Source organism: Phalangium opilio, unplaced genomic scaffold (assembly GCF_054372755.1).
Source record: "Phalangium opilio isolate 3A_F unplaced genomic scaffold, DU_Popi_V2 ptg000505l_1, whole genome shotgun sequence".
NCBI classification, from domain to species: Eukaryota; Metazoa; Arthropoda; class Arachnida; order Opiliones; family Phalangiidae; genus Phalangium; species Phalangium opilio.
This window is the reverse complement of record NW_028324239.1, coordinates 2,646,328-2,660,107: the sequence shown is the minus strand read 5'-3', so window position 1 is coordinate 2,660,107 and position 13,780 is coordinate 2,646,328. Positions and strand designations below refer to the sequence as shown.

The following is a 13,780-nucleotide window of genomic DNA, read 5'->3' as shown; positions in this document are numbered from 1 at the left end:
CCACCAACCTTTCGGTTAACAGCTGAACGCGCTAAAAAATGCGCCACGGAAGCCCAAAAATTAAATGTTCGTCAGGTATTGTGGAAAAACTCTGACTTTTTACGTTACATTTGAGACCCCACAACACCTCTCTCGGGTGGGCTCGAACCACCAACCTTTCGGTTAACAGCTGAACGCGCTAACCATTGCGCCACGGAAGCCCAAAAATTAAATGTTCGTCAGGTATTGTGGAAAAGATCTGACTTTTTACGTTACATTTGAGATCCCATAACACCGCTCCCGGGTGGGCTCGAACCACCAACCTATTGGATAACAGCCGAACGCGCTAACCATTGAGCCACGGAAGCTCAGAAATTGAATGGTTGTCAGGTATTGTGGAAAAACTCTGACTTTTTACGTTACACTTGAGATCCCATAACACCGCTTCCGGGTGGGCTCGAACCACCAATCTATTGGTTAACAGCCGAGCGCGCTAACCATTGAGCCACGGAAGCTCAGAAATTAAATGGTTGTCAGGTATTGTGGAAAAGTTATGACTTTTCACGCTACATCTGAGACCCCACAACACCTCTCCCGGGTGGGCTCGAACCACCAACCTTTCGGTTAACAGCTAAACGCGCTAAAATTGCGTCACGGAAGCCCAAAAATTAAATGTTCGTCAGGTATTGTGGAAAAACTCTGACTTTTTACGTTACATTTGAGATCCCATAACACCGCTCCCGGGTGGGCTCGAACCACCAACCTATTGGATAACAGCCGAACGCGCTAACCATTGAGCCACGGAAGCTCAGAAATTGAATGGTTGTCAGGTATTGTGGAAAAACTCTGACTTTTTACGTTACACTTGAGATCCCATAACACCGCTTCCGGGTGGGCTCGAACCACCAATCTATTGGTTAACAGCCGAGCGCGCTAACCATTGAGCCACGGAAGCTCAGAAATTAAATGGTTGTCAGGTATTGTGGAAAAGTTATGACTTTTCACGCTACATCTGAGACCCCACAACACCTCTCCCGGGTGGGCTCGAACCACCAACCTTTCGGTTAACAGCTAAACGCGCTAAAAAATGCGTCACGGAAGCCCAAAAATTAAATGTTCGTCAGGTATTGTGGAAAAACTCTGACTTTTTACGTTACATTTGAGACCCCACAACACCTCTCCCGGGTGGGCTCGAACCACCAACCTTTCGGTTAACAGCTGAACGCGCTAACCATTGCGCCAAGGAAGCCCATATATTAAATGTTCGTCAGGTATTGTGGAAAAACTCTGACTTTTTACGTTACATTTGAGATCCCATAACACCGCTCCCGGGTGGGCTCGAACCACCAACCTATTGGATAACAGCCGAACGCGCTAACCATTGAGCCACGGAAGCTCAGAAATTGAATGGTTGTCAGGTATTGTGGAAAAACTCTGACTTTTTACGTTACACTTGAGATCCCATAACACCGCTTCCGGGTGGGCTCGAACAACCAACCTTTCGGTTAACAGCTGAATGCGCTAACCATTGCGCCACGGAAGCCCAAAAATTAAATGTTCGTTAGGTATTGTGGAAAAACTCTGACTTTTCACGTTACATTTGAGACCCCACAACACCTCTCCCGGGTGGGCTCGAACAACCAACCTTTCGGTTAACAGCCGAACGCGCAATCCATTGCGCCACGGAAGCCCAAAAAATAAATGTTCGTTAGGTATTGTGGAAAAACTCTGACTTTTTACGTTATATTTGAGACCCCACAACACCTCTCGCGGGTGGGCTCGAACCACCAACCTTTCGGTTAACAGCTGAACGCGCTAAAAAATGCGCCACGGAAGCCCAAAAATTAAATTATCGTCAGGTATTGTGGAAAAACTCTGACTTTTCACGTTACATTTGAGACCCCACAACACCTCTCCCGGGTGGGCTCGAACCACCAACCTTTCGGTTAACAGCTGAACGCGCTAACCATTGCGCCACGGAAGCACAAAAATTAAATGTTCGTCAGGTATTGTGGAAAAACTTTGCCTTTTTACGTTACATTTGAGACTTCACAATACCGCTCCCGGGTGGGCTCGAACCACCGACCTTTCGGTTAACAGCCGAACGCACTAACCATTGCGCCACGGAAGCCCAAAAATTAAATGTTCGTCAGGTATTGTGGAAAAACTCTGACTTTTACGTTACATTTGAGATCCCATAACACCGCTACCGGGTGGGCTCGAACCACCAATCTATTGGTTAACAGCCTAGCGCGTTAACCATTGAGCCACGGAAGCTCAGAAATTAAATGGTTGTCAGGTATTGTGGAAAAGTTATGACTTTTCACGCTACATCTGAGACCCCACAACACCTCTCCCGGGTGGGCTCGAACCACCAACCTTTCGGTTAACAGCTGAACGCGCTAAAAAATGCGCCACGGAAGCCCAAAAATTAAATGTTCGTCAGGTATTGTGGAAAAACTCTGACTTTTTACGTTACATTTGAGACCCCACAACACCTCTCTCGGGTGGGCTCGAACCACCAACCTTTCGGTTAACAGCTGAACGCGCTAACCATTGCGCCACGGAAGCCCAAAAATTAACTGTTCGTCAGGTATTGTGGAAAAGATCTGACTTTTTACGTTACATTTGAGATCCCATAACACCGCTCCCGGGTGGGCTCGAACCACCAACCTATTGGATAACAGCCGAACGCGCTAACCATTGAGCCACGGAAGCTCAGAAATTGAATGGTTGTCAGGTATTGTGGAAAAACTCTGACTTTTTACGTTACACTTGAGATCCCATAACACCGCTTCCGGGTGGGCTCGAACCACCAATCTATTGGTTAACAGCCGAGCGCGCTAACCATTGAGCCACGGAAGCTCAGAAATTAAATGGTTGTCAGGTATTGTGGAAAAGTTATGACTTTTCACGCTACATCTGAGACCCCACAACACCTCTCCCGGGTGGGCTCGAACCACCAACCTTTCGGTTAACAGCTGAACGCGCTAAAAAATGCGCCACGGAAGCCCAAAAATTAAATGTTCGTCAGGTATTGTGGAAAAACTCTGACTTTTTACGTTACATTTGAGACCCCACAACACCTCTCCCGGGTGGGCTCGAACCACCAACCTTTCGGTTAACAGCTGAACGCGCTAACCATTGAGCCACGGAAGCTCAGAAATTGAATGGTTGTCAGGTATTGTGGAAAAACTCTGACTTTTTACGTTACACTTGAGATCCCATAACACCGCTTCCGGGTGGGCTCGAACCACCAATCTATTGGTTAACAGCCGAGCGCGCTAACCATTGAGCCACGGAAGCTCAGAAATTAAATGGTTGTCAGGTATTGTGGAAAAGTTATGACTTTTCACGCTACATCTGAGACCCCACAACACCTCTCCCGGGTGGGCTCGAACCACCAACCTTTCGGTTAACAGCTAAACGCGCTAAAATTGCGTCACGGAAGCCCAAAAATTAAATGTTCGTCAGGTATTGTGGAAAAACTCTGACTTTTTACGTTACATTTGAGACCCCACAACACCTCTCCCGGGTGGGCTCGAACCACCAACCTTTCGGTTAACAGCTGAACGCGCTAACCATTGCGCCAAGGAAGCCCATATATTAAATGTTCGTCAGGTATTGTGGAAAAACTCTGACTTTTTACGTTACATTTGAGATCCCATAACACCGCTCCCGGGTGGGCTCGAACCACCAACCTATTGGATAACAGCCGAACGCGCTAACCATTGAGCCACGGAAGCTCAGAGATTGAATGGTTGTCAGGTATTGTGGAAAAACTCTGACTTTTTACGTTACACTTGAGATCCCATAACACCGCTTCCGGGTGGGCTCGAACAACCAACCTTTCGGTTAACAGCTGAATGCGCTAACCATTGCGCCACGGAAGCCCAAAAATTAAATGTTCGTTAGGTATTGTGGAAAAACTCTGACTTTTTACGTTACATTTGAGATCCCATAACACCGCTCCCGTGTGGGCTCGAACCACCAACCTTTCGGTTAACAGCCGAACGCGCAATCCATTGCGCCACGGAAGCCCAAAAAATAAATTTTCGTGAGGTATTGTGGAAAAACTCTGACTTTTTACGTTATATTTGAGATCCCATAACACCGCTCCCGTGTGGGCTCGAACCACCAACCTTTCGGTTAACAGCCGAACGCGCTATCCATTGCGCCACGGAAGCCCAAAAAATAAATGTTCGTCAGGTATTGTGGAAAAACTTTGCCTTTTTACGTTACATTTGAGACTTCACAACACCGCTCCCGGGTGGGCTCGAACCACCAACCTATTGGTTAACAGCCGAAAGCGCTAACCATTGAGCCACGGAAGCTCAGAAATTGAATGGTTGTCAGGTATTGTGGAAAAACTCTGAGTTTTTACGTTACATTTGAGATCCCATAACTCCGCTCCCGTGTGGGCTCGAACCACCAACCTTTCGGTTAACAGCCGCACGCGCTAACCATTGCGCCACGGAAGCCCAAACAATGAATGGTCGTCAGGTATTTTGGAAAAACTTTGGCTTTTTACGTTACATTTGAGAACCCATAACACCGCTACCGGGTGGGCTCGAACCACCAACCTATTGGTTAACAGCCGAACGCGCTAACCATTGAGCCACGGAAGCTCAGAAATTAAATGGTTGTCAGGTATTGTGGAAAAGTTATGACTTTTCACGCTACATCTGAGACCCCACAACACCTCTCGCGGGTGGGCTCGAACCACCAACCTTTCGGTTAACAGCTGAACGCGCTAAAAAATGCGCCACGGAAGCCCAAAAATTAAATGTTCGTCAGGTATTGTGAAAAAACTCTGACTTTTTACGTTACATTTGAGACCCCACAACACCTCTCCCGGGTGGGCTCGAACCACCAACCTTTCGGTTAACAGCTGAACGCGCAAACCATTGCGCCACGGAAGCCCAAAAATTAAATGTTCGTTAGGTATTGTGGAAAAACTCTGACTTTTTACGTTACATTTGAGATCCCATAACACCGCTCCCGGGTGGGCTCGAACCACCAACCTATTGGATAACAGCCGAACGCGCTGACCATTGAGCCACGGAAGCTCAGAAATTGAATGGTTGTCAGGTATTGTGGAAAAACTCTGACTTTTTACGTTACACTTGAGACCCCACAACACCTCTCGCTGGTGGGCTCGAACCACCAACCTTTCGGTTAACAGCTGAACGCGCTAAAAAATGCGCCACGGAAGCCCAAAAATTAAATGTTCGTCAGGTATTGTGGAAAAACTCTGACTTTTCACGTTACATTTGAGACCCCACAACACCTCTCCCGGGTGGGCTCGAACCACCAACCTTTCGGTTAACAGCTGAACGCGCTAACCATTGCGCCACGGAAGCCCAAAAATTAAACGTTCGTCAGGTATTGTGGAAAAACTCTGACTTTTTACGTTACATTTGAGATCCCATAACACCGCTACCGGGTGGGCTCGAACCACCAACCTATTGGTTAACAGCCGAACGCGCTAACCATTGAGCCACGGAAGCTCAGAAATTAAATGGTTGTCAGGTATTGTGGAAAAGTTATGACTTTTCACGCTACATCTGAGACCCCACAACACCTCTTGCGGGTGGGCTCGAACCACCAACCTTTCGGTTAACAGCTGAACGCGCTAAAAAATGCGCCACGGAAGCCCAAAAATTAAATGTTCGTCAGGTATTGTGGAAAAACTCTGACTTTTTACGTTACATTTGAGACCCCACAACACCTCTCCCGGGTGGGCTCGAACCACCAACCTTTCGGTTAACAGCTGAACGCGCAAACCATTGCGCCACGGAAGCCCAAAAATTAAATGTTCGTCAGGTATTGTGGAAAAACTCTGACTTTTTACGTTACATTTGAGATCCCATAACACCGCTCCCGGGTGGGCTCGAACCACCAACCTATTGGATAACAGCCGAACGCGCTAACCATTGAGCCACGGAAGCTCAGAAATTGAATGGTTGTCAGGTATTGTGGAAAAACTCTGACTTTTTACGTTACACTTGAGACCCCACAACACCTCTCGCGGGTGGGCTCGAACCACCAACCTTTCGGTTAACAGCTGAACGCGCTAAAAAATGCGCCACGGAAGCCCAAAAATTAAATGTTCGTCAGGTATTGTGGAAAAACTCTGACTTTTCACGTTACATTTGAGACCCCACAACACCTCTCCCGGGTGGGCTCGAACCACCAACCTTTCGGTTAACAGCTGAACGCGCTAACCATTGCGCCACGGAAGCCCAAAAATTAAACGTTCGTCAGGTATTGTGGAAAAACTCTGACTTTTTACGTTACATTTGAGATCCCATAACACCGCACCCGGGTGGGCTCGAACCACCAACCTATTGGATAACCGCCGAACGCGCTAACCATTGAGCCACGGAAGCTCAGAAATTGAATGGTTGTCAGGTATTGTGGAAAAACTCTGACTTTTTACGTTACACTTGAGACCCCACAACACCTCTCGCGGGTGGGCTCGAACCACCAACCTTTCGGTTAACAGCTGAACGCGCTAAAAAATGCGCCACGGAAGCCCAAAAATTAAATGTTCGTCAGGTATTGTGGAAAAACTCTGACTTTTCACGTTACATTTGAGACCCCACAACACCTCTCCCGGGTGGGCTCGAACCACCAACCTTTCGGTTAACAGCTGAACGCGCTAACCATTGCGCCACGGAAGCCCAAAAATTAAACGTTCGTCAGGTATTGTGGAAAAACTCTGACTTCTTACGTTACATTTGAGATCCCATAACACCGCTCCCGGGTGGGCTCGAACCAAAAACCTATTGCATAACAGCCGAACGCGCTAACCATTGAGCCACGGAAGCTCAGAAATTGAATGGTTGTCAGGTATTGTGGAAAAACTCTGACTTTTTACGTTACACTTGAGATCCCATAACACCGCTTCCGGGTGGGCTCGAACAACGAACCTTTCGGTTAACAGCTGAACGCGCTAACCCTTGCGCCACGGAAGCCCAAAAATTAAATGTTCGTCAGGTATTGTGGAAAAGATCTGACTTTTTACGTTACATTTGAGATCCCATAACACCACTCCCGGGTGGGCTCGAACCACCAACCTATTGGATAACAGCCGAACGCGCTAACCATTGAGCCACGGAAGCTCAGAAATTGAATGGTTGTCAGGTATTGTGGAAAAACTCTGACTTTTTACGTTACACTTGAGATCCCATAACACCGCTTCCGGGTGGGCTCGAACCACCAATCTATTGGTTAACAGCCGAGCGCGCTAACCATTGAGCCACGGAAGCTCAGAAATTAAATGGTTGTCAGGTATTGTGGAAAAGTTATGACTTTTCACGCTACATCTGAGACCCCACAACACCTCTCCAGGGTGGGCTCGAACCACCAACCTTTCGGTTAACAGCTAAACGCGCTAAAAAATGCGCCACGGAAGCCCAAAAATTAAATGTTCGTCAGGTATTGTGGAAAAACTCTGACTTTTTACGTTACATTTGAGACCCCACAACACCTCTCCCGGGTGGGCTCGAACCACCAACCTTTCGGTTAACAGCTGAACGCGCTAACCATTGCGCCACGGAAGCCCAAAAATTAAATGTTCGTCAGGTATTGTGGAAAAACTCTGAATTTTTACGTTACATTTGAGATCCCATAACACCGCTCCCGGGTGGGCTCGAACCACCAACCTATTGGATAACAGCCGAACGCGCTAACCATTGAGCCACGGAAGCTCAGAAATTGAATGGTTGTCAGGTATTGTGGAAAAACTCTGACTTTTTACGTTACACTTGAGACCCCACAACACCTCTCGCGGGTGGGCTCGAACCACCAACCTTTCGGTTAACAGCTGAACGCTCTAAAAAATGCGCCACGGAAGCCCAAAAATTAAATGTTCGTCAGGTATTGTGGAAAAACTCTGACTTTTCACGTTACATTTGAGACCCCACAACACCTCTCCCGGGTGGGCTCGAACCACCAACCTTTCGGTTAACAGCTGAACGCGCTAACCATTGCGCCACGGAAGCCCAAAAATTAAACGTTCGTCAGGTATTGTGGAAAAACTCTGACTTTTTACGTTACATTTGAGATCCCATAACACCGCTCCCGGGTGGGCTCGAACCACCAACCTATTGGTTAACAGCCGAACGCGCTAACCATTGAGCCACGGAAGCTCAGAAATTGAATGGTTGTCAGGTATTGTGGAAAAACTCTGACTTTTTACGTTACACTTGAGATCCCATAACACCGCTTCCGGGTGGGCTCGAACAATCAACCTTTCGGTTAACAGCTGAATGCGCTAACCATTGCGCCACGGAAGCCCAAAAAGTAAATGTTCGTTAGGTATTGTGGAAAAACTCTGACTTTTTACGTTACATTTGAGATCCCATAACACCCTTCCCGTGTGGGCTCGAACCACCAACCTTTCGGTTAACAGCCGAACGCGCTATCCATTGCGCCACGGAAGCCCAAAAAATAAATGTTCGTCAGGTATTGTGGAAAAACTTTGCCTTTTTACGTTACATTTGAGACTTCACAATACCGCTCCCGGGTGGGCTCGAACCACCGACCTTTCGGTTAACAGCCGAACGCACTAACCATTGCGCCACGGAAGCCCAAAAATTAAATGTTCGTCAGGTATTGTGGAAAAGAATTGACTAACAGCCGAACGCGCTAACCATTGTTAGCGCGTTCGGCTGTTAACCAATAGGTTGGTGGTTCGAGTCCACCCGGGAGCGGTGTTATGGGATCTCAAATGTAACGTAAAAAGTCAGAGTTTTTCCACAATACCTGACGAACATTAAATTTTTGGGCTTCCGTGGCGCAATGGTTAGCGCGCAGCGCGTTCAGCTGTTAACCGAAAGGTTGGTGGTTCGAGCCCACCCGCGAGAGGTGTTGTGGGGTCTCTGATGTAGCGTGAAAAGTCATAACTTTTCCACAATACCTGACAACCATTTAATTTCTGAGCTACCGTGGCTCAATGGTTAGCGCGTTCGGCTGTTAACCAATAGGTTGGTGGTTCGAGTCCACCCGGGAGCGGTGTTATGGGATCTCAAATGTAACGTAAAAAGTCAGAGTTTTTCCACAATACCTGACGAACATTAAATTTTTGGGCTTCCGTGGCGCAATGGTTAGCGCGCAGCGCGTTCAGCTGTTAACCGAAAGGTTGGTGGTTCGAGCCCACCCGCGAGAGGTGTTGTGGGGTCTCTGATGTAGCGTGAAAAGTCATAACTTTTCCATAATACCTGACAACCATTTAATTTCTGAGCTACCGTGGCTCAATGGTTAGCGCGTTCTTCTGTTAACCAATAGGTTGGTGGTTCGAGTCCACCCGGGAGCGGTGTTATGGGATCTCAAATGTAACGTAAAAAGTCAGAGTTTTTCCACAATAGCTAACGAACATTTAAATTTTGGGTTTCCGTCGCGCAATGGTTAGCGCGTTCAGCTGTTAACCGAAAGGTTGGTGGTTCGAGCCCACCCGGAAGCGGTGTTATGGGATCTCAATGTAATGTAAAAAGTCAGAGTTTTTCCACAATACCTGACAACCATTCAATTTCTGAGCTTCCGTGGCTCAATGGTTAACGCGTTCGGCTGTTAACCGATAGGTTGGTGGTTCGAGCCCACCCGGGAGCGGTGTTATGGGATCTCAAATGTAACGTAAAAAGTCAGAGTTTTTCCACAATACCTGACGAACATTTAAATTTTGGGTTTCCGTGGCGCAATGGTTAGCGCGTTCAGCTGTTAACCGAAAGGTTGGTGGCTCGAGCCCAACCGGGAGAGGTGTTGTGGGATCTCAGATGTAGCGTGAAAAGTCATAACTTTTCCACAATACCTGACAACCATTTAATTTCTGATCTTCCGTGGCTCAATGGTTAGCGCGTTCGGCTGTTAACCAATAGGTTGGTGGTTCGAGCCCACCCGGGAGCGGTGTTGCGAAGTGTCAAATGTAACGTAAAAAGGCAAAGTTTTTCCACAATACCTGACGAACATTTAATTTTCAGGCTTCCGTGGCGCAATGGTTAGCGCGTTCAGCTGTTAACCGAAAGGTTGGTGGTTCGAGCCCACACGGGAGCGGTGTTATGGGATGTCAAATGTAACGTAAAAAAACAGAGTTTTTCCACAATACCTGACGAACATTTAATTTTCAGGCTTCCGTGGCGCAATGGTTAGCGCGTTCAGCTGTTAACCGAAAGGTTGGTGGTTCGAGCCCACCCGGAAGCGGTGTTGTGGGGTCTCAAATGTAACGTAAAAAGGCAAAGTTTTTCCACAATACCTGACGAACATTTATTTTTTGGGCTTCCGTGGCGCAATGGATAGCGCGTTCGGCTGTTAACCGAAAGGTTGGTGGTTCGAGCCCACACGGGAGCGGTGTTATGGGATCTCAAATGTAACGTAAAAAGTCAGAGTTTTTCCACAATACCTGACGAACATTTAATTTTCAGGCTTCCGTGGCGCAATGGTTACCGCGTTCAGCTGTTAATCGAAAGGTTGGTGGTTCGAACCCACCCGGAAGCGGTGTTGTGGGGTCTCAAATGTAACGTAAAAAGTCAGAGTTTTTCCACAATACCTGACGAACATTTAATTTTTAGGCTTCCGTGGCGCAATGGTTAGCGCGTTCAGCTGTTAACCGAAAGGTTGGTGGTTCGAGCCCACCCGGAAGAGGTGTTGTGGGGTCTCAAATGTAACGTAAAAAGTCAGAGTTTTTCCACAATACCTGACGAACATTTAATTTTTGGGCTTCCGTGGCGCATTTTTTAGCGCGTTCAGCTGTTAACCGAAAGTCTGGTGGTTCGAGCCCACCCGGGAGAGGTGTTGTGGGGTCTCTGATGTAGCGTGAAAAGTCATAATTTTTCCACAATACCTGACAACCATTTAATTTCAGAGCTTCCGTGGCTCAATGCTTAGAGCGTTCGGCTCTTATCTAATAGGTTGGTGGTTCGAGCCCACCCGGGAGCGGTGTTATGGGATCTCAAATGTAACGTAAAAAGTCAAAGGTTTTCCACAATACCTGACGAACATTAAATTGTTGGGCTTCCGTAGCGCAATGGTTAGCGCGTTCAGCTGTTAACCGAAAGGTTGGTGGTTCGAGCCCACCCGGAAGCGGTGTTGTGGGGTCTCAAATGTAACGTAAAAAGTCAGAGTTTTTCCACAATACCTGACGAACATTAAATTTTTGGGCTTCCGTGGCGCAATGGTTAGCGCGCAGCGCGTTCAGCTGCTAACCGAAAGGTTGGTGGTTCGAGCCCACCCGCGAGAGGTGTTGTGGGGTCTCTGATGTAGCGTGAAAAGTCATAACTTTTACACAATACCTGACAACCATTTAATTTCTGAGCATCCGTGGCTCAATGGTTAGCGCGTTCGGCTGTTAACCAATAGGTTGGTGGTTCGAGCCCACCCGGGAGCGGTGTTATGGGATCTCAAATGTAACGTAAAAAGTCAGAGTTTTTCCACAATACCTGACGAACATTAAATTGTTGGGCTTCCGTGGCGCAATGGTTAGCGCGTTCGGCTGTTAACCGAAAGGTTGGTGGTTCGAGCCCACCCGGGAGCGGTGTTGTGGGGTCTCAAATGTAACGTAAAAAGTCAGAGTTTTTCCACAATACCTGACGAACATTTAATTTTTAGGCTTCCGTGGCGCAATGGTTAGCGCGTTCAGCTGTTAACCGAAAGGTTGGTGGTTCGAGCCCACCCGGGAGCGGTGTTATGGGATCTCAAATGTAACGTAAAAAGTCAGAGTTTTTCCACAATACCTGACAACCATTCAATTTCTGAGCTTCCGTGGCTCAATGGTTAGCGCGTTCGGCTGTTAACCAATAGGTTGGTGGTTCGAGCCCACCCGGGAGCGGTGTTGTGGGGTCTCAAATGTAACGTAAAAAGTCAGAGTTTTTCCACAATACCTGACGAACATTAAATTTTTGGGCTTCCGTGGCGCAATGGTTAGCGCGCAGCGCGTTCAGCTGTTAAACGAAAAGTTGGTGGTTCGAGCCCACCCGCGAGAGGTGTTGTGGGGTCTCTGATGTAGCGTGAAAAGTCATAACTTTTCCACAATACCTGACAACCATTTAATTTCTGAGCTACCGTGGCTCAATGGTTAGCGCGTTCGGCTGTTAACCAATAGGTTGGTGGTTCGAGTCCACCCGGGAGCGGTGTTATGGGATCTCAAATGTAACGTAAAAAGTCAGAGTTTTTCCACAATACCTGACGAACATTAAATTTTTGGGCTTCCGTGGCGCAATGGTTAGCGCGCAGCGCGTTCAGCTGTTAACCGAAAGGTTGGTGGTTCGAGCCCACCCGCGAGAGGTGTTGTGGGGTCTCTGATGTAGCGTGAAAAGTCATAACTTTTCCACAATACCTGACAACCATTTAATTTCTGAGCTACCGTGGCTCACTGGTTAGCGCGTTCGGCTGTTAACCAATAGGTTGGTGGTTCGAGTCCACCCGGGAGCGGTGTTATGGGATCTCAAATGTAACGTAAAAAGTCAGAGTTTTTCCACAATATCTGACGAACATTAAATTTTTGGGCTTCCGTGGCGCAATGGTTAGCGCGTTCGGCTGTTAACCGAAAGGTTGGTGGTTCGAGTCCACCCGGGAGCGGTGTTGTGGGGTCTCAAATGTAACGTAAAAAGTCAGAGTTTTTCCACAATACCTGACGAACATTTAATTTTTAGGCTTCCATGGCGCAATGTTTAGCGCGTTCAGCTGTTAACCGAAAGGTTGGTGGTTCGAGCCCACCCGGAAGCGGTGTTGCGGGGTCTCAAATGTAACGTAAAAAGTCAGAGTTTTTCCACAATACCTGACGAACATTTAATTTTTAGGCTTCCGTGGCGCAATAGTTAGCGCGTTCAGCTGTTAACCGAAAGGGTGGTGGTTCGAGCCCACCCGGGAGCGGTGTTATGGGATCTCAAATGTAACGTAAAAAGTCAGAGTTTTTCCACAATACCTGACAACCATTCAATTTCTGAGCGTCCGTGGCTCAATGGTTAGCAGGTTCGGCTGTTAACCAATAGATTGGTGGTTCGAGCCCACCCGGGAGCGGTGTTGTGAAGTGTCAAATGTAACGTAAAAAGGCAAAGTTTTTCCACAATACCTGACGAACATTTAATTTTCAGGCTTCCGTGGCGCAATGGTTAGCGCGTTCAGCTGTTAACCGAAAGGTTGGTGGTTCGAGCCCACACGGGAGCGGTGTTATGGGATGTCAAATGTAACGTAAAAAGTCAGAGTTTTTCCACAATACCTGACGAACATTTAACTTTTAGGCTTCCGTGGCGCAATGGTTAGCGCGTTCAGCTGTTAACCGAAAGGTTGGTGGTTCGAGCCCACCCGGGAGCGGTGTTATGGGATCTCAAATGTAACGTAAAAAGTCAGAGTTTTTCCACAATACCTGACAACCATTCAATTTCTGAGCTTCCGTGGCTCAATGGTTAGCGCGTTCGGCTGTTAACCAATAGGTTGGTGGTTCGAGCCCACCCGGGAGCGGTGTTGTGAAGTCTCAAATGTAACGTAAAAAGGCAAAGTTTTTCCACAATACCTGACGAACATTTAATTTTTAGGCTTCCGTGGCGCAATGGTTAGCGCGTTCAGCTGTTAACCGAAAGGTTGGTGGTTTGAGCCCACCCGGGAGCGGTGTTATGGGATCTCAAATGTAACGTAAAAAGTCAGAGTTTTTCCACAATACCTGACAACCATTCAATTTCTGAGCGTCCGTGGCTCAATGGTTAGCAGGTTCGGCTGTTAACCAATAGATTGGTGGTTCGAGCCCACCCGGGAGCGGTGTTGTGAAGTGTCAAATGTAACGTAAAAGGGCAAAGTTTTTCCACAA

The 13,780-nt window shown here is 47.6% G+C and overlaps 1 non-coding gene across 1 annotated transcript; it reads left to right on the top strand.

Annotated features, from left to right (window-relative positions):
• Positions 1-12,482: 12,482 nt before the first annotated feature.
• Positions 12,483-12,555, top strand: TRNAN-GUU (transfer RNA asparagine (anticodon GUU)). Its single transcript has one exon. It is a non-coding gene; the product is annotated as a tRNA-Asn (tRNA).
• Positions 12,556-13,780: the final 1,225 nt, after the last annotated feature.